Raw genomic sequence first — 22,068 nt, 5'->3', positions numbered from 1 at the left:
AACTATACCTCTTCATTACATATGATCCAGGACACCACAGGGTATTTTTAATTTAAGTGCCGGTTTGCATTCATAGGATTCATTTCGCCAACAAAATAATGTTACATTGTAGAATTTAGACTGTTCTACAAAATTAGAAAACCATTAGAAGAAAATGTTATTTTCCTGCACTTTAGGGTTTCAGGGGTCCTATTGAAGGAATAAAAACTTAGGATTTTGGCAACTAAAACGGACGACTAAAATCCCTCTCTTGTGGTTGCAAGATCTCAACTCAAATCAGATCTGGCAGTATCCAAATAGCCCCACAGTAAAGAGCACACACGCCAGAGCTACCACTACCCTGCTAGGATTATGCTCTCAGGTTTCGTAAATATGGTTTCAAACATGGAGACTTAAATGCCATCTGATGCAGCAGAAGGTGTAGAAATATTATGATATCCGCCAGATACCTGCAAACTACTCATGCTGGAAAAATAACCTCCAATTTCAATGGCTCATAAAAAGCACCAGTTGAGGATCATTTGAATTCGGCTCATGATTTTAAAATCTTTTCTCTGGATTATGCTTGCACCAGGACTTATACCTAATGGAAGTAAATTGGAATGACACTTTGGACATGAATCAATTACAAGGAAATGGGAATGACACATAAGACTTGTATCTAATAGAAGAAAATGTGATTGCACATTGCACTTGTATCCAATGGAAGTAATTGGGAATGACACTTTGAATCTAATGAAATAAATGAGAATGACACATTGGAGTTGTATCTAATGAAGCCAATGAGAATGATACATTGGACTTGTATTTAACGGAAGTAACTGAGAATGACACATTGGAGTTGTATCTAATGAAGTCAATGGGAATGACACATTGGACTTGTATCCAATGAAAGTAAATGGGAATGACATATTGGACTTCTATGCTTAGTTTGCATATATATTTATTAAGACTTGACTGCAGCATTTTGAGCTGTTTTACTACTACAGGAAAACATCTGTAAAGATTCTACCTCAGTTCCTTATTAAAAGTAGAAAGGAGGCGACAAATCTGAAATAGGTTTGAACATGTTTTTCTCAAAGAAAGCTTCATGAAGCACAACTGATCAGTTGTTAGTTTTCCATGCCCACAGCAGTGAATAATCTCTCAATTACTGGGCCTTCTTGTCACTGAACATACCAGAGGTTTCAATTCAAGACCCATCCCATTCTGACGAAGGGTCAGCGACCTGAAACATTAACTCTGTTTCTCTCTTCACAGATGCTGCCCGACCTGCTGAGTATTCCCAGCATTTTCTGTTTTTATTCCATTCCCACCCTGTCCTGACATGCATGCGACACCATTTTCAAAAAACTTGTGTGTTGGACATTGGCAAACTCCACAGCAGCAGCATTCATCAGAACACAAATACACATATAACAAATATGGCTCAGTTAGTCAGTGCACTGCCTAGCATGGTGCTGAGCAAAACAGACCAGAGAGGTTCTAGATTTGGCAACTAGCCTGTGCAAGCCAGGTCAGTGGAAGGATAATTGGCCTCAGCACCACTGTATTAGGGAGGAGAACAGTCAGCTAGGGTCCCTGCTACATTTTTGGATCTTTTCTACCCTTTCTACTCACATTTTACTCATTATTTTGACTCATATCTTTGATCACTCTCATAGATAAATCACTATTCCCCATAACATTGACAGTGTCCATCTTAGCCTTGAGATCCAAGTAAGCTTTTGGAAAGTGCCCATAACAGAAAACCCTGCCAATCAATTCCTTTTAGCTCCTGCACCGATCCTATGCATTAACTGGATCGGTTTTGTGTTTTGATGAGCAAATATAGCGGCACACCTTCCAACTTCATAAGTTTAAAACTATTAAGCAAATTTATTGAACAGAAAGGCAGTATAATACAGGTAGTTACATATTAACCATGGAAAGTTTATTGGTCCAGCATACGCCATCATAAGCCTTGTAAAAGGCCCCGCAAGTTCCAGGTTTCTGCATGCTCCACACATGTGCGAAAACCCAGAACTTACGGTCTATCAAGGTTCATCTTGAAGATCTACTGCACCGACCCAAAACTCACTTTCACTGGTACAGATTTGGGCTTTTTGCCCAACTACTGCCCAGAAAATGCCCACAAAACCCTTCTGCCTGGTAAAAGCAGGCATAGGGCCTGCTTTCACCAGCGTAAGGGTTAATAAAAATGAAAATTAAGAAATTAAAAATCATACACAAACATTTAAAATTAGTTTGTGTAAATTTTGGCCCAGATTAAAATGTTTAAAATTATTTTTCAAACTTATAATTAAATGTGAAAATGGGAACATTTATTTTTATTCCAGTTGTGTAAATTACTTAATTTTGGGGGGGATTTGCTTATGGGGATTCCATTCGTAAATGGAATTCCCATAAGCATGAGGAATCCTCCTTTCTGATAGGAGGACCTGGCCGACATGATCCCAGGGACACTTCCAAACCGCCCGAGTCCCTAGGATCAGGGACTTGCAGGCCCAGGACCCAGGGTTTCCGAAGCTCGGGAGCCAGCAGGTAGGTGCGGACTTTTAAAAATCGGGTTGCATACTCCGGAGGTAGGCCTCCGATTGCAAATTCCGGATCATTATCTACTTCAAATGGCAAAATAATTTTAAAATTCATAAATCTAAGATCTAAGCTAATCCTTTACAAATAACGTACAAGTACACAGTGCTTCTTTCCTCTGAATTCTTATCACTGTTGGCGTGTATAATAATCTGAACCATTTCTTGGAAGTTTAAACCGATTTTCCTCTATTTAAGGAGTCTCAAGCGGACTATGAATGAAGCTCCAAGTTTAGTTTTAATTTAAACAGAACCCCCTCCCCTTTTTTATATCCCAAAAAGAATTAATGTAACTTCCTTGATTTTTAATACCCAACTATACAAAAAGGAATTGGCAGTCATATACAAATGGAACCAATTATTTCTCCCTCCAGCCCGTAACCAACTACAATCAGTTTTTAAACTGCTTATGTACTGTGACTGGATTAATATAAACAACCACAGCTCACTTTGTTGATCTTATCAGGATTTCAGGTGAGAAATGCTCTTATTCTCAGATCATCTGGATATCAAGAGGAGATGCACAATAAACTAAAGAAAGTTTATCCCTAGCAACCTATCCTTAATGGAGCACGATAGCCTACAGACTGGATGCAGCAACGACTCAATAATTAGCTTATGGATTTGAGAGTTGTCTGAAAGCAACATGATCATATCATATAAAGTATTTTCTTCTTGTAATTGTCATTGAAAGTGAAAATTTAAGATGGCTAAGCATAATACATTAACTCAATATTTTCAAAAAAAAATAAAGTTGAAAGATTTATTCTAAAACGCAATTAAACATTTTGATTAATTATCTTATGACATCTTCGCATACTAAGAGGAACTTCCTTCATTCCTTGTGAGACTTAAAAGAAGTTGGCCTCACGTACAGGTCAGGTACTCTTCCCCCACTCTGTTGCAACAAAGGCACTGGGCTTTTCATAATGCTCGCCAGTATAAGCAGATTGAACACACAGCCTGCTTGTAGCCAGAAAAAAATGCAGACTGCACTGGCTCGTGTCACTAGCTTACATTTGCCATTGACCATATTTTACCCAATGAGGGAAAAAAACACCTCCTGATGTGGGTTCTCTGCGCTGCCAGACACAAGCACTGCCATATTAACCTTACTGGGCTGCGACTGGCATCAGAGCTGCCTCCAGTAGCAGTTCCATTATGTAAGTGTAACTCCTGTTTAATCTTCACAGCCTTGCTTACATTCCAAAGTGTGCAAGGGTGAAGACCACAGAATGGATCGAGGCTTGTTTGGGGATTAGATACTTTGGATGCAAAGCCAGAAACTGAGATGATGACAGACCCACTTCAGAACCTGAAGGGTGAACAGAATTGTGAGTATTGCCTGGAGACCAAGAGCAAACCTGAATGAACTCAGGAAGGTCACAGCATCCAATAACCTAAAATGGAGCTGGTGACTGGACAAAAGCTTAAGAAAATTTGAAGAAAAACAATTCAACTTGAATAAATGTCACTATGTAACTGAAATAGACTGCAGAGAGGGACTTTAGAGGTGCAAAACCTGTAACCAAATAATGTTCCTGGAAGATTTTCCAATTTGAATGTGAGCTTTGAATAAAATGTACACTACTGTCAAAAATATCAACATTTATATTCCAAGTTTTTTATACGAGAAGTCTAAAAGCACATTCAATATTTACAAAGCTTCGGTAATAGATTACAGATGTATTTGAATGACATTAAATTTTATCAGCAGTTGCAACTAATTTTATGAATGTGGCCCAATCCAGCAATCTGAGAGAACATTTGTAAATTCAACAAGATCTCTACCAATTATACGGCTGACAGTAGAGAAGACATCCGTTACACACAGACCAACGGGAACTGCATAAACAGTTGCTTTCTTATTGATTCTCTAAACGGTGAAGATGTTTGGAAAAACAGAATATGATGAAGTGTCCCAAGTAGCACATTTATTTTTTAATATTTACAACACATACAGTAACTTAAGAGTCTCATCCTTGTTTTCAAATCCCTTCATGGCCTCGCCCCTCCCTATGTCTGTAGCCTTACAACCCTCCGAGATCTCTGCACTCCTTCAATTCTAGCTGTGCCTTTGGCTGCCTAGGCCCTAAAGCTCTGAAACTCCCTCCATAAACCTCTCCACCTCTCTCTCCTCCTGCAAGATGCTCCTTAAAACATACCTCTTTGACCAAGATTTTAGTCATCTGTCCTAATGTTTCCTTATGTGGCTCAGCCTCAAAATTTGTTTGATACCACTCTGTGTAGCACCTTGGGGTGCTTTACTATGTTAAAGGGGCTATATAAATGCAAGTTTTGTTGTTAAAAGAAAGCAACAATGTACTGGACTCTCGTTCCTAAATGCTGGCTGAAGTGCAATAGAGACAACTCCTCCAGCTCTGGTTTCCACTGGAAACACTGGAAAACCCACTGTGACAAAACCACTTCACCTAATTTTAGGATTCCAGGAAATTCTGTTCTCCACATAGTGAAACACTGAAAAATCCCCTCCTATTACAGCAGTGACGGTATTCAAATGCTAGGAGTGACTTTTAACACTAATAATAACTAAAAAAGTAGTTAGAATTAACCTTTAGAATTATTTTATTTCTGAATTGCTTCATTTTTTTCTTCTATACCTTCAGTAATCTCTTTTTTTCAGTTTTATTCTAGCTCTTGTTTTATAATATTTCAATTAATTTTTCTCACCTTCCACTTAATTTCTTAATTATTGGACGTATTCTCCTATATCTGACCTCAAATCCTGAACTGGAAACTACAATTTGAAATTTGTCCTCAGATTGGCAGAAAAAATGCGGGGAATTTTAGGAGGCGATTTCCCCAGCCCTGAGGAGGAGGGGCAGTTGGTAAAATTGCAAAAAGTGAGTGCAGGTTCGGAACCCACCTCCAACCCACCTCCGCGCAACTTTGCCGGAGGCGGGCTTCAGGAGTGCGATTCGGTCCCGCCTCCAAGAGGTGGGATAGGCAGTTAAGACCCTTAACAAGAGCGTAAGGACCTCTGTAATCCTATTTTGCCAGATCTTTGTTATTTTCCCACATTTACAGCGTGTTGCACGCCGCTCCTAAACCACGCCAGCTAAACCTGCTGGGTTGACAAGTGGCTGGCCTCCTCACAGCTGCAGCTCCACCATAAAAACGGAGCTTTCAACAGGGATGAGTTGCAAGTGGCAGACTTTTGTTGCACAGGTCTTTGAGCACTTTTTCCAGGTCTACTGAAGTCGAAGGTGGTGCAGCTGAGATCTATCTACTTTGGGATCTCCTGGGAAAACCCCCTCCCCACTATGACTGAGCGCTTACCCAACGGAGGTATCTACCAGCAGCATGGGAAACATTTATTTCCTTTCAGCATGGACCTCAGATTTGGATGAGGAGCAGCCATGGCAGCAGCAGAACCAGGCAGAGCAGCAGAACATCAGCAGGAGCGCCAACCTCCTGCTCACCCACCTGATGCTGCACAGGGCAGAAGGCGCCAGCACATGGCAGCACGTCGCCGCAGAAGATAACCTCATCTCAGGGTTTACAGGCTGAGGAGCAGCTTCCTCAACATGAGTGAGCAGCAGTGCTAAAGGAGGCTGAGACCTTCGCGAGAGGTAGTCGCTGACATCTGCGCAATGCTGCACCAACACCTGGAGCCCAGAGGAGCGGGTGGACGTCCCTTACCAGTGGCTGTCAAAGTCACCACTGCACTCAATTTTTTGCTTCAGGATCCTCCCAAGGATCATCAGCAGACATCAGCAACATCTCCCAGTCAGCTGCCCACAGTTGCATCACGCAGTTTACCGATGCCCTCTTCGCAAAGGCGCACAATTACATCAACTTTTCAACTGATCAAACAAGTATAACCGCACTTGCGGTTGGATTCGCAAATATGGCAGGCTTGCCAATGGTGCAGGCCGTCATAGACTGCACACATGTGGCCCTTAGGGCGCCCCATCACAACCCAGCTATTTTTGTCAACCGCAAGGGCTTCCACTCCCTCAACGTACAGCTGGTGTGTAACCACAAGGAGGAGATTTTGCATGTTTGTGCCAAGTATTGTGGCAGTTGCCATGACTCGTTCATCTTGTGGCAATCTAGTGTGCCTCCGCTCTTCAATCCGCCAAACCAACTTAACGGATGGCTACTTGGAGACAAGGGCTAGCCCCTGAAGACGTGGCTAATGACACCGATCAGGAGGCCAGCGAATGAAGCTGAGGAGTGCTACAATGCCAGCCACATTTCGACCAGGTCCATCATCAAACAAACCATCGGCTTGCTGAAGATGTGATTCAGATGCCTTAACCGATCAGGTGGCGCCCTGCAGTACTCAGCAGCCAGGGTCTCCAGAATGATCATGGTCTGCTGTGCGCTGCACAACATCGCACAGCATCATGGCTTGCAGCTTCCTGAGGAGCAAGTGGCTCAGTACATAGCCTCTTCAGATGAAGAGGAGGAGGAGGAGAATGATGACTGAGCAGAGGCGCATCAACCAGCAGCAGCACGTGAGCACATTGCTGGCCAGAATGCAAGGGATGCACTCATCTTGGCCAGATTTGCTTAGGTTGCCCATTCTAGCACATGTGTTTGGCTCCTTCTTAGCACAAGATAGACAATGGACATGACTCTCTGGCTTCCTCTCACTCTGACCACCAACCTGACCAAGCAAGTCTCGCTGAGGCTGCAATGTGGAACTTACAAAACCGAAATCACAGAGGCCATAACGTCACCAGAGTTTAATACATTCACAAAGCGATGGCATTTAGAAGATAGGATAAGAGGAGGAGTAGGCCATTTATCCCCTCGAGCCCGCTCCGCCATTTAATGAGATCATGGCTGATCATCCAAATTCAGTACCCTGTCCCTGCTTTCTCCCCATATCCCTTGATCCCTTTAGCCTCAAGAAATATATCCAACTCCTTCTTGAATATATTTAATGAACTGGCCTCAACTGCCCTGTGTGGCAGAGAATTCCACAGGTTCACCACTCTCTGGGTGAAGAAATTCCTCCTCATCTCAGTCCTAAATGGCTTACCCCTTATCCTTAGACTGTGACCCCTGGTTCTGGACACCCCGGCATCGGGAACATCCTTCCTGCATCTAGTCTGTCTAGTCCTGTTAGAATTTTATAAGTTTCAATGAGATCCCCTCTCATTCTTCTAAACTCTAGCAAATATAAGCATAATCGACCCAATCTTTCCTCATACCTCATTCCTGCCATCCCAGGTATCAGTCTGATGAATCTTCGCTGCACTCTCTCCATGGCAAGAACATCCTTCCTCAGATAAGGCGACCAAAACTGCACACAATACTCAAGGTGTGGTCTCACCAAGGCCCTGTACAACTGCAGCAAGACTTCCTTCCTCCTGTACTCAAATCCTCTCGCTATGAAGGCCAACATACCATTTGCCTTCTTAACCGCCTGCTGTACCTGCATGTTTATCTTCAGTGACTGGTGCACAAGGACACCCAGGTCTTGTTGCACTTCCCCTTTTCCCAATCTACTGCCGTTCAGATAATAATCTGTCTTCCTGTTTTTGCCACCGAAGTGGATAACCTCGCATTTATCCACATTATACTGCATTTGCCACGCATCTGCCCAATCACCCAACCTGTCCAAATCGTACTGGAGTTTCTCTGCATCCTCCTCACAGCGCACACACACACCCAGCTTTGTGTCATCTGCAAATTTGGAGATATTACATCTAGTTCTCTCGTCTAGATCATTTATATATATTAATGGCCCAGAAATTCGGGTCTCCACGGGTGAGTACGCACGGGGTACTCACCCGTAGGCCCGATGGAAGTGCCGGTTTCCAGCATGCACTGCGCATGCGCGGGAAACCGGCATTTCCGTTCCACTGAACGAAGAGGTTCAGAGGTCAAACGCGTGCGTAGGAGGGGCTGCGCGTGCGCATCGAACTTCAGTCTTTTTTTTTTTTTTTTATACAGGTTTTCCCGGGAGGGTAAGCCTGCAGAATTTAGAAATGTAAAAAGCAGGTGTAAGGCCTGCTTTTTACAAGGTAAGTGGTGAATTAATAAAAATTAAAACATTTTTTCCACAGGTTTATTATTTTTAATAAATACTTTAAAGCAAGGTAAGTTTATTTTTAGCCCCGTTAGAAAATAAAATTATTTTTTTCAAAAATTTAAATTATTGTTTAAAATAGTTATTTCATGTAATTTATAGTTTATTTAAAAAATGTGATTAAAAAAAAAAATTATTTGAAGATTTAGTGCTATTTTGGGGCCGTAGTATTTATAAATTTTGACAACACTTCCAGTCAGACTTATGAAGGGAGCATTCCCTGCTCCGATTGGCTGCCCATGGCCCACGTGATCCCAGGGGACGCATCCAACTTACTGCGCCCCTGGGATATGCAAGCACTGTGCGCCGGCAGCTGGACCAGGCCCCGGATCGGAATTCCACGGGGCCCTACAGCTCAACGGCCGGCGCGCAAGGTAAGTGCAGATCAGGGGCTTGCACCCGCAGGAAGCCCCCGACCCGAATTTCTGGGCCATTGTGAATAGCTGGGGTCTTAGCATCGATCCCTGCGGTACCCCACTAGTCACTGCCTGCCACTCGGAAAAAGACCCGTTTATTCCAACACTTTGCTTCCTGTCTGCCAACCAGTTCTCTATCCAAAACAGTACCTTACCCACAATCCCATGTGCTTTAACTTTAAACGATAATCTCTTATGCGGGACCTTATAGAAAACCTTCTGAAAGTCCAAATACACCACATCCACTGGTTCTCCCTTATCTATTATACCAGTTACATCCTCAAAAAATTCCAGTAGATTAGTGAAGCACGATTTACCTTTTGGAAATCCATGTTGACTTTGTCCGATCCTGTCACTGTTTTCCAAGTGCGCTGCTATTACATCTTTTATAATGGGCTCTAGCATTTCCCCACTACCGATGTCAGGCTTACCGATCTATAATTCCCCGTTTTCTCTCTACCACCCTTCTTAAATAGTGGGATTACATTAGCTGTCCTCCAATCCATGGGAACAGTTCCAGAGTCTATAGAATTTTGGAAGATGACCAGCAATGCATCTACTATTTCTAGGGCCACTTCCTTAAGTACCCTAGGATGTAGATTATCAGGCCCTGGGGATTTATCGGCCTTCAATCCCGTCAATTTCCGTAACACCATTTCCCTACAAATACTGATTTCATTCAATTCCTCCCTCTCATTAGGCCCTATGTTCCCCGACATCTCTGGGAGATTACTTGTGTCCTCCTTTGTGAAGACAGAACCAAAGTATGTATTTAATTGGTCTGCCATTTCTTTGTTCCCCATTATAAATTCCCCTGATTCTGACTGCAAGGGACCTATGCTTGACTTCACCAATCTTTTTCTCTTCACATAGCTATAGAAGCATTTACAGTCAGTTTTTATGTTCCCTGAAAGCTTACTCTGATAATCTATTTTCCCCCTCTTAATTAATCCTTTTGTCCTCCTTTGCTGAATCCTAAACTGCTCCCAATCTTCAGGTTTGCTGCTTTTTCTGGCCAAATTATATGTCCTCTCCTTGGATCTTATGCTATCCCTAATTTCCCTTGTTAGCCACGGTTGAGTCACCTTTTTGTTTTATTTTTATGCCAAACAGGGATGAAGAAATTCTGTAGTTCATCCATGCGATCTTTAAATGTTTGCCATTGCCTATCCACCGTCAACCCTTTAAGTAACATTCCCCAATCCATCCTAGCCAACTCGTGCCTCATACCATTGTAGCTTCCTTTATTTAAATTCAGGACCCTAGTCTCTGAGTCAACTACTTCACTCTCCATTTTAATGAAGAATTCTACATATTATGATCACTCCTCCCCAAGGAGCCGCGCACAATAAGATTGCTAATTAATCCTTTCTCATTACATAATACCCAGTCGAAGATGGCCTGATCTCTAGTTGGTTCCTCGACATATTGGTCATGGAAACCATCCCGTATACACTCTAGGAATTCCTCCTCCACAGTATTGTTACTAATTCGGTTAGGCCAATCTATATGTAGATTAAAGTCACCCATGATAACTGCTGTGCCCTTATTGCACGCGTCTCTAATTTCCCATTTAATGCCATCCCCAACCTCAGCATTACTGTTTGGGGGTCTGTATATAACTCCCACTAATGTTTTCTGCTCCTTGATATTTCTCAGCTCTGCCCATACAGATTCCACATCATCAGAGCTAATATCCTTCCTTACTATTGTGTTAATCTCCTCTTTAACCAGCAATGCTACCCCACCTCCTTTTCCTTTTTTCCTGCCCTTCCTGAATATTGAATACCGCTGAATGTTGAATTCCCAGTCTTGGTCACCCTGGAGCCATGTCTCCGTCACCCTGGAGCCATGTCTCCGTAATCCCAATTATATCATATCCGTTTACATCTATTTGCGCAGCTAATTCATCCACCTTATTACGAATGCTCCTCGCATTAAGACACAAAGCCTTCAGGCTTTATTTTTTTAACACTTAGTCCTTTGAGAATTCTTATTTACTGTGGCTCTGTTTGATTTACACCCTTGATTTCTCTGCCTTCCACTTTTGCTTTTCTCCTTCCTGTCTTTTGTTTCTATCATTGCTTCCCTTTCCTCTGTCTCCTTGCACAGGTTCCCAACCCCCTGCAATTTTAGTTTAAACCCTCCCCAACAGCACCAGTAAACACTCCCCCTAGGACATAGGTTCCAGTCCCGCCCAGGTGCAAACTATCCAGTTTGTACTGGTCCCACCTCCCCCAGAACTGGTTCCAATGTCCCAGGAATTTGAATCCCTCCCCCTTGCACCATTCCTCTAGCCATGTATTCATCGAAAATATCCTTCTACTTCTACTCTGACTAGCACGTGGCACTGGTAGCAATCCTGAGATTACTACCTTTGAGGTCCTATTTTTTAAATTTACCTCCTAACTCCCTATATTCAGCTTTTAGGACCTCATCCCATTGTTTTACCTATATTGTTGGTACCCATATGCACCACGACAACTGGCTGTTCACCCTCCCCCTCCAGAATGCCCTGCAGCCGCTCCGAGACATCCTTGACCCTTGCACCAGGGAGGCAACATACCATCCTGGAGTCTCGTTTGCAGCCGCAGAAACACCTATCTATTCCCCTTACAATAGAATCCCCTATTACTATAGCTCTCCCCCTCTTTTTCCTCCCGTCCTGTGCAGCAGGACCACCCATGGTGCTAGGAAGTTGGCTGCTGCTGCCTTCCTCCGATAAGCCATCTCCCTCAACAATATCCAAAGTGGTATATCTGTTTGAAAGGGGGATGGCCACAGGGGACCCCTGCACTACCTGCCTGTGTCTACTACTCTGCCTGGTGGTCACCTATTCCCTTCCTGCCTGTGCAGCCTTTACCTGTGGTGTGACCAACTCCCTAGACGTGCCATCCACGATGTCTTCAGCATCGCAAATGCTCCAGTATGTATCCATTCGCAGCTCCAGCGCCGCAATGTGGTCTGTCAGTAGCTGCAGCTGGATACACTTCCCGCACACATGGTTGTCAGGGACACAGGAACTGTCCCTGATTTCCCACATAGCGCAGGAGGAGCATGCCATGGGGCCGAGCTGTCCTGCCATGATTTAAATTAATTTAAATTAATTAAAGGGTAAATCAAATCAATACCACTAATTACACTACAATTAAATGATATACTCAAGGGCCCTTGGTTACTAGCACTCCCCGATACGCAAGAGGCCTTAGAAACTATAACCACAAAAATTAAGACCTTCTAAATTTTATAAACTATTAATCATAAGTGCCAAACTAAAGAGTAGTATAAATACTCACTTGGCCGTACTCACCCAATCAGCTGCTTCCTCTTGCCCGCGTCACTTTTTGAATCGTGACGTGGCTCCAGAACGCCGCCGCCGGTCTGTGAGATTGGTAAGCCTCTGTAAAAAAGCCCGCGAAAGTGAGTTTAAGTACTCACTGTACCGCCGCTCTCTGCTCCTCCTGACACCGGCCTCAGTAAAAAAGCCCGCGAAGGTGAGTTTAAGTACTCACTGTACCGCCACTCTCTCCACTCCGACACTGGCCTCTGTTATAAAAAAAAAATTTAAAAAAAAAACCCCACGAAAGTCAGTTTAAGTACTCACTGTACCGCTGCTCTCTGCTCCTCTCGAATCTGGCTTTAATCATTAAACACAAAAAACACCCAAGTGACTGCCCATGTGACTAATTGTTCATCTTCCTTACACGTGCTCCTACGTGGTGCTTCCCTTGTGGCTTCAGCAGAAGTGGAGGCCCCTTGCTCACTTTCATGCTGCACCTACTTCGACACCTTTGGCGGGCGTCGTCTGGGTTTATGCACCTGTGAGGGCTCGCCAGAAGTCTGCTCCTCCTGCGGAGGTGCAGGGGCTGAGACAGCCATCTCAGTTGGTTGAGGACTCTGGTAGGGCTTTGACCGAGGGCAACGCAGTAGCATGGAAGTGTGAGCGCTTGGAGAGGAGCCACCACTTCCTTGTTCTCTGCCACCAACATCCCTCTCATGGGTCAGCTCAAGCTCAGCGCTAGAAAGGGGCTTAAGAGCACCTTACTGCACATCAGGGGGGCCATGAGGACCCGTCTCTGCACTGGCAGTCCTACTGCTGAGCACTTCCATGAAGCTCTGGTCTCTCTGATCAATAGCTTGCCATCGCTCCTCCAGAGATCTGTCTATTCTGAACATTGACCATGTTTTCAACAATCTGGCGACATATCTCCTCCCTGGCCTTGGCCATTGTCTGCAGAGAGGCAGCCATCGATACCACGGAGGTAGACATCGCTTCCAGGGAGGTAGCCAAACTTTCCACGGAGATGCGCTCATGCACCAATGACTCCACAAAGGCTCCGCTCATATTCGAGACTCCTCCATCCTCTCCACACATGCAGTGACCCTGGAGGCAAAACCTGCCAGAGACTCCTGCACCTGTTCCTGGAGTTCCAACACAACTCTCCTTCAGGATGGACCCGGAGGCACAGGGTCCACATGCAGCTGAGCAGAGATAGGAGAGTCCTGCGACCTCCAACGAGGACTCTCCACTGCTGTCCCTGTCTCCACCATCTGCTGATGCTCACTTGTGAGCTGTGATACACCAGGTGACAACACTACTCTATGTCCCGAAGGTGCCACCGAGATGTGCGTATCTGCACTGGTGCTGGGTGCGCTTACATCTGCTGATGCTGCGCCCTCAGAGGTTGCAGGTTCCTCTGAGGACTCTTCTGCCTCAGGCTCTTCCTCCAGGACAGTGGAGAGGGGGGCTGTCAATGGTCCTGTGGGGAGTAAAGGAATGAGTTAGAGATGTGATGGTAGTGTGACATGCACATGCAATAGCGCATATAATCAATTGCCATTCTATAAATGTACATTTGCATCCATTTTAGTGACTCCAGCAATGTAAAAGAGAGAGATACAGAACTATTCTGTCACCAGCTTGCTCTGCTGCGCCCGTCTGTCCGTCCCCCACTTCCACCTCACCGCCAACGATTTCAGCATGGGTCAAATGGGCGAGGGAAGGTGGCCCTCCTCCAGTCTTCGCCCATTCCCTTTTATTGTGGGCTATCTTTTCCTGCAATGAGGGAGACAAATGGAGTTTGAGTGAGAATGACGGAGTGAGTGTAGATAGTCCAGAGCATAGATACTTAGAAGGTGACAAAAATGGAGTGAGGTTCCATTTCCAAGGGCCCTCCCTGTGTGTTGTTAGTCGTTGTCATTGCATAACATTGAAAGGGAGTGTGAGGGCAGCATAGTCGAGTAGTGAAGTGATTGTGTTCATAAAGTGAGAGTGATGGTCAAGGGTGCAAGGGTTGTAAGGGTAAAGTGGGATGTGGAGGAGGCGGTTGACAATGCAGAGTGCTGGTGATGAGAGGAGAAGGGGAGCAGAATGAGGGTCAAGCTGATGGTATACTCACTTTGGCTGACCTTACAAGGTCAGAAAACCTTTTGCAGCACTGCAGCCATGTCCTGCTGCACACAGATCTGGAGGTTACATCCCGTGCCAGCTGCACCCAGACAGCTTTTGTGGGAGGCTTCGTCCTCCCAGATGAGGGGAAGAGCACCTCCTTGCTAGCTCTCACCCCCTCAACCAGAATACTCAGAGACTCATCAGAAAACCTTGGGGAGGCCTTGGCTCTCGAGTTGGCCTCTCTTCTCAGTGAAGTGTTCAGCATCCACAAAACAGCAGTGAAATGAGTCAAGGAAACAAGCAGCCCTTAAATGAAGCTGCATAATTGATGTCAGCAGAGGCGAGTTCCATTCCAAAAAGAGTAATTGGCCCAGAGGAACCCACACGGAGTTAATTGGGCAATTAGGGTAAAATCCCAACTTTTTCCCACCTGACAGTGGAGGCGGGTTCAGAACCCGCACACACCCAAAAACCACTCCCAACCCGCCTGCAATGGGAAAATCGCCCCCTTAAATGGGTTTGGGTCGGGTGGGAAGTAAAAATGTAAAAAATTCTCAAATCCGAACCCAACCTGAATTGAATCCGCCTGTTTTAGTGGTGGGACTGGGGACAGTTGGCCAACCCACTCCCAGGAGGCAGGTCGCCATTTAAATATTTTAATGAGGCTGCGTGCCTCACATTTTTTCTCTGTTCCAGCTTTAACGCTGGCCGGCTGGTTTTCCTGGGCCTCGTGAAACTCGGCAGGTAAAGACCGGCAAGGACTGCTGCATGGAACGATGGGCCAGTAGGAGCAGGAGTGCTTCCCCCCCGGCCCCCCAAGGAAACCTGTTAACCGCCCCAGCAATCTCATCTCCCTTCCCCCCATGATCTGATGCCCTCCCCAAGCCTCCTGGCCCTTCCATGTCCTCCATGGGCCCAACGTGATATTCTTCCCTCCTCCCCCGATCCCCCCCATCGATGTACCCCTGACCACCGATCTCTCCGGCCTCTCCCCATCAATGACATCTCCCCCCGACCCCCAATCTCTCCGGCCTCCCCATCGATACCGTTCCGACTCCCGATCTCTCCCTCCCTCCTCTCTGCTCCCCGGCTGCCACCTGATGCCAAAAGCCCATCCACCCAGCCAGCTAGCCTCTCAAATTCGGCAGGATCTGAGGGTAACCTGTTCTTCCGGGTTTCCGGACCACAAAACTGCTCCCCTGCTTCCTCCCCGCCTCCTCGTTAATATCGGGGCCAATGTCTCTAAAGGACAGACTTTCGGCCAGTGGCGTACTGAGACACTGAAGTCTAACCTGGGCTGGTCATTGAAGTGACCAGGTCATAAAAATGCTTTCTTTTAAAAAAAAGTCATGTTGTGAGTTCTCATCACTGCCCCAGAGGAACCAACACTGTTCAATTGACTTACATAACTGATGGTGCCCTAAAGTTTAAACATTACAGACAGCAGCCAAACAGATCAACATTCCAGCAGATGCCAGTGCTTGGAACGAGGGTGCTGCCATGAAGCCTTGTACCTGTCTCTCTGGCGGAACAAGGTGTTGGTTATGACAAGGCCATGTTCTAAGCATTTCGAATGGAGGAGGGTACCATTGGAGTTGGCTTTCCCTACCCCCTCTCTGCCGATCACACTTTCCCCACAGGTTTGTGTCCTTTCCAACTCTGGCGTTAAGTCGTCAAGGAGGATCAGCTTGTCACCCGTTGGGACTTGGGACAGGGATTGTTCGAGGCTGGAGTAGAATTCCTCTTTGGTCTCGTCTGTGGCTTCCAGCATTGGGGCGTACGCACTGATGACCGTAGCGCACTGGTTCTGGGCTAGGATGAGCCGAAGAGTCCTGAGCCGCTCGTTTATACCACTAGGGGAGTTTCTGAGACGCCCAACCAGTTCATTTTTTATGGCAAAGCCTACCCCATGGAGACGGCGTTCTTCTTCAGGTTTGCCTTTCCAGAAGAAGGTGTAGCCACCGTCTTGCTCCTTGAGCTGGCCTTCCCCTGCCCGCCGGGTCTCACTTAGGGCGGCGATGTGAATGTTGAAACGTCTGAGCTCCCGGGCAACGATAGCAGTATGGCATTCCGGTCTGTCGCTGTTAGGGTTGTCCAAGAGGGTCCTGACGTTCCAGGTCCCGAACTTCATTTTAAAGGGTGGAAGATGCCTGTGCGTGAATTCTTTTAACGTGGGGTGGCCGTTGCACACCAGCTACCACACGGGCTTGACAGAGCAGAGTCTTGGTCCAATGGCAAGGGGATCCAAGACGATTGGAGACCAGGCTCTGCTACAACGGCCCAGCACACACACACACACAAACATAATGCTACTGTCTTCCTCCCTCCTTCCCGCAGGCCCTCTCTGCCTGGGTTTCGTAGGATGCTTTGTGGTTCTCCCGACCTCTCTGTAGGCCCGTGCTGCACCTTCCCTGGGCCCCGACCCCGCTGCTGGTCCACGCTGCGCCACTCCTGGGCCTTGACATTGCTGCTGGGCTCGTCCTCGCTCCTGGGTCCCGGCCTCGGACATGGATGATGTTGTCTCTCACAGGATCAAATTAGCACCGATATTATTGCGATCCCTGACCCCGAGCTCCACTCGTGATCCACTAGTCACTAGATCACTAGTCCACTGGAGAAGCATAGTCTTGACGGCAGAGAGGTCTGGGAATGCGGACGTCCGAACGCCATGACAGGAGCTGATGACTGCTGGATCGACCACCGCCTAATCCGCTCTGTCATCTCATTCAATGTAGCCCCAAAACAGCGGCAGCAACAGAAACAATGCCGCAAGAAAATCAACACTGAAGCACTCAAAGACCCCGCTAAGAAGGCCCTATGCGGCCTGTGCCTCACAAACAACCTGATGACTCCCAGTGATGCAGAGACACAGAGTGCCCACAGCGCCTGGTCTGCACTCAAGGCCTCCATAATCAGCACCCGTGAAAAGATGCTCGGTCACTTGACCAGGAAACACCAAGACTGGTTCGACGAGAATGACCAGGAGATCCAGGAGCTAATAAGCCGCAAGCGCAAGGCATTCCTGGTCTGGAAACAGCAACAGAACCCAAGAGCAAGAAAGCAGCTCTACAGACGACTGAAGGATGGGGTCCAACAAAAAACTCGCAACCTAAAGAACAGATGGTGGGTGGAGAAAGCGCAGGAGATCCAGCAGCTAGCCAACAACCACGACGTGCGTGGATTCTTTAGCGCAGTCAAGACCATCTACGGCCCAAGCACCCAAGGTCCTACCCCACTGCGGGCCAAGAACGGAGAGGTACTCATCAAGGACAGTGAGGCAGTCAGTGCCCGCTGGAAGGAGCACTTCAAAGATCTCCTTAACCGAGACTCTGTCTTCAACGCGAGTGTCCTCAACTCCATCCCGCAGCATGCTACCCGCCACCATCTCAGCACAACCCCAGCCCGGCATGAGGTTGAAAAGGCCATCCGACAACTGAAGAACAACAAGGCCTCAGGAGCAGGTGGAATCCCCGCCGAGGCACTAAAGCATGGCGGAGAAGCACTACTGGCGCGAATTCATGAACTCATTTCTCTTATCTGGAAGGAGGAGCACATGCCAGGGGATCTTAGAGATGCCATAATTGTGACCATCTTCAAGAAAGGTGACAAGTCCGATTGCGGTAATTACAGAGGAGTTTCCCTGCTGTCTGTCACAGGGAAAGTCATCGTAAGAATCCTCCTCAATCGCCTTCTCCCACTGGCCGAAGAGCTCCTCGCAGAGTCGCAATGCAGATTCTGCCCACTAGGGGGCGCAATGGATATGATCTTCACTGCACGTCAATTACAAGAGAAATGCAGGGAACAGCACCAACCGCTGTACATGGCCTTCTTTGATCTCACAAAGGCCTTCAACACTGTCAACCGTGAGGGATTATGGAGTGTCCTCCTCAAATTCGGCTGCCCTCAAAAGTTTGTCACCATCCTCTGCCTGCTTCACGACGACATGCAAGTCGTGATCCTGACCAACGGTTCCACCACAGACCCAATTCACGTACGAACCGGGGTCAAGCAAGGCTGTGTCATCGCACCAACGCTCTTCTCGATCTTCCTTGCTGCAATGCTCCATCTCACCCTCAGTAAGCTCCCCGCTGGAGTGGAGCTAATTTACAGAACAAACGGGAAACTGTTCAACCTCTGTCGCCTCCAGTCCAGATCCAAGGTCGTCCATCCTCTGTCGTTGAATTACAGTATGCAGACGACGCTTACGTCTGCGCTCACTCGGAGGTCGAACTCCAAACCATCGTCAACACCTTCACCGAAGCGTACGAGAGCATGGGCCTTACACTAAATATCTGTAAGACAAAGATCCTCTACCAACCTGCCCCCGCCACACAGTACTGCCCCCCGATTATCAGAATCCACAACATGGCCTTGGACAATGTGGACCACTTTCCATACCTCAGGAGCCTACTGTCAACAAGGGCAGACGTTGACGACGAAGTCCAACACCGCCTTCAGTGTGCCAGTGCAACCTTCGGTCACCTGAGGAAGAGAGTGTTTGAAGACTAGGACCTCAAACCCGGCACTAAGCTCATGGTCTACAGAGCAGTAGTGATACCCACCCTGCTGTATGCCTCAGAGACATGGACTATGTACAGTAGGCTCAGGCCAACATCCTCAGCATCGAAGCTTTGACCACGCTCAATCAGCTCCGATGGACGGGTCACATCGTCCGCATGCCCGATACGAGACTCCCAGAACAAGCGCTCTACTCGGAGCTCCGGCACGGCAAGAGAGCCCCAGGTGGGCAGAGGAAAAGCTTCAAGGACACCCCAAACGCCTCCTTGAAAAAGTGCAACATCCCCACTGACACCTGGGAATCCCTGGCCCAAGACCGCACAAAATGGAGAAGAAGCATCCGAGAAGGTGCCGAACACCTCGAGTCTCTTCTCCAGGAGCAAGCGGAAGCCAAGCGCAAGCAGCGCATGTCAACCCAAGCACCCCACCCACCCGCCCCTTCAACCACCGTCTGCCCCACCTGTGACAGAGACTGTAGGTCCCGCATTGGACTTATCGGTCACCTGAGAACTCATTTTTAATGTGGAAGCAAGTCATCCTTGGTTCCGAGGGACTGCCTAAGAAGAAGAGATCAACATTATATAGCCTTATACATAACATTGGCTGCATCTACACACAGGACTACAAATAAGACAGTTAAGAGATGTCATAAGACATAAGGGGGGGGGGGGGGGGGGAGAATGTTAACTCCCTACACCCAGCAGAAACAGGGCGATAGAGCAGTTCAAATGGAGGTGGTGTACTTGGGTCCTGTGATGCATAGGACCCCGATGGCATTTTAACTACTGACTGGGCAGAGCATCCACTGTGTTCACTCTGCTCAGTAAAACCTGGTGGAAGAGAAGAAGAGGCCAAAAACAGTAAAGACTAAAATTACTTTTGTGGAGCCAGAAGGGACAGAGTTATCCTCCAAGTTCCACAGGAATACAGTGAGCTCCAACACTTCCACAGTTGCAGTCCTCCCCTACCTTCTACAGGATGCCCACCAGGCCGCCCGATATTGTGCCCATTTGTTACCAGCCACCTGCCGCATAGATGTTAATGATGCCTAGCCCTCAAAATAGATCAGACCTCCCATATTGTTCCTAGCCAGCCTAGCAACTAAGCCCACCTGAGACACCCTAGCATGGAAGCAGCCCCATTTCCTTTAATATACCACACCTCTGGTACTAGTATCTATGTATTATGCAACATTAACATCAACTCTGTCAATTCAAGAAAGAAACAATGCTGTAAAATCCATTAAATATTTATACAGATCAAAATAAATGTATTAATAAAAACAAATTTTACAGATGTTTCAGATAGATCTAGCTGTGAAGAGAATGCCTCCTTGGTCTCCAACTGGTTATTGTCTAATACAATTTACTGCAGCTATCCGTAGCTGCAAGAAAGTGTAATAACCCTTTGCCCTGGAGCATCTTTGTATTTTCTTTTCAGAACCAAGAATATGTTTTGAAATTTCAACACCATACTCGAGTAATACTGCAAGTCACAAACAATAAGTGTTTCAAAAAACCTATTAGTAGTATTCTTATATATACCAGATACCCATCATTCCATTTAATCGCATTGGCCCAGTTACAGCTGGATCTTGTCAAGAATATCCTAGTGGCACATCAGCACACAAATGTCACATCAGGCTCATACTCATAGCATTGAGGTATGATTCAAGGTGATCACACTAAAGATATCAAGAAGTGCAGGGAACTGAAGGGACAGAGAAATACAGTTCACGTTCAAAGGTTTATGCATTAATTGCATCTTGGCACACATACTATGTAGACTGCTGATCTTTATTCTTGTTGTGACATGTTCAGTGGCATCCAAGATAGTAACAGATAGCTTCTGGTCAGTGTCCTGGACAGAGGCAGTAAGGGCACAATCACTGAAATAAGCTGAAATCCGAGCAACATTGTGCTGCCAGTTTTCTAAAGTAACAATCGTACTTGGCTTTTGGTTTCGAAGCAAAAGCAGAATTTGGTTCAGCTGCTAATATTAATAAAAATTGCTAAGTCAATCTGTTGAATGATTTTGTCTCAATCCGACCAGAAAATTCCCCATACAGGAGTTGGTGCCTTTTTAAATTATATTCCACAAATTGGAAGACAAATTACCAGTAAGCAGAGAGACCAATAAAAATCAGCTTATCGCTCTATTAAAAGAAATCATTAAAACTTCATGAGAGATACAGATTGCGAAAGTTTGCATTACAGATTTTCCCTGGCAATCAATGTGGTGCCTTTTCGGCAGAGTTTCCAGAGCAAGCTGCTCCCAACATCATCAGGTGCTGATCTATTTATCGTGGCAATAGCACCCTTTAAATTAAACTCAACAGAAGTGTACATGGTGAGAATGTGCTGCTGTACTCTTGGAAGTTTTAAAACTACAATAAATATACTGTGATAGCAGGTTATGATAACTCAATTACAACTCATTCACTTTTCAAATTGCAATTATTATTTGTACAGTTCAATGCAAAGCAAAGACATGTGAAAAATTGCTGAAGGTGGCATGCTGAGATTGTAAAGCAAACTCCTGTCCAATCACAGCATGTCACTCAGAGCCCACTGCAATTGGACTGTCATTTGCTACTGTCTACATTCACTCTGCAGTGCTATACTGATGACAGCTGGCATCTTACAAAGATTGCTGTGCAGTTGGTAACAATGCAAAAACATAAGAATGAAGGGATGAGAAAAGACCATCTACCTGCTTAGACCACCTTCAGCTCTCTCTGCCTTTGTTCTATGTGTATATGCGTTTACTCTTTATTGAATCAAAAATATGTTCTTTTTTGGAGGCTGCAACCTAAACCACATTCAATTTGCAAGGCAGCAGACTTTTCCATCAAGTTGCTAATTCTACAAATGTTGTTATATTTAGCCCAGAATCTCCTTAGCTCCGAATCATATCCACCAGTTCTTCTCCTGGTTCAACATAAAAGACTGTTTCCATTTACCCACTAATCCTCATGATTGTAAAAAGTTAGATCAAGACCCACTGTACCCAAGCTTCAAGAACAGATTTAACCCTCTTTAATCACTCTTCATAGATCATTATGTTAATATCCAATATGAT

The 22,068-nt window shown here is 46.0% G+C and overlaps 1 protein-coding gene across 8 annotated transcripts in view; it reads right to left on the bottom strand.

The window, feature by feature from the left end:
* The window catches only part of dmd (dystrophin), a 2,562,635-nt gene that overhangs the window by 834,530 nt on the left and 1,706,037 nt on the right, over positions 1-22,068 (bottom strand). The window lies entirely within an intron of this gene.

The sequence above is a fragment of the Somniosus microcephalus genome, chromosome 14 (assembly GCF_052327205.1).
Source record: "Somniosus microcephalus isolate GS21.2 chromosome 14, FLI_Smic_1.0, whole genome shotgun sequence".
In the NCBI taxonomy this organism is placed as follows: Eukaryota; Metazoa; Chordata; class Chondrichthyes; order Squaliformes; family Somniosidae; genus Somniosus; species Somniosus microcephalus.
This window is presented reverse-complemented; position numbering and strand designations above follow the sequence as displayed.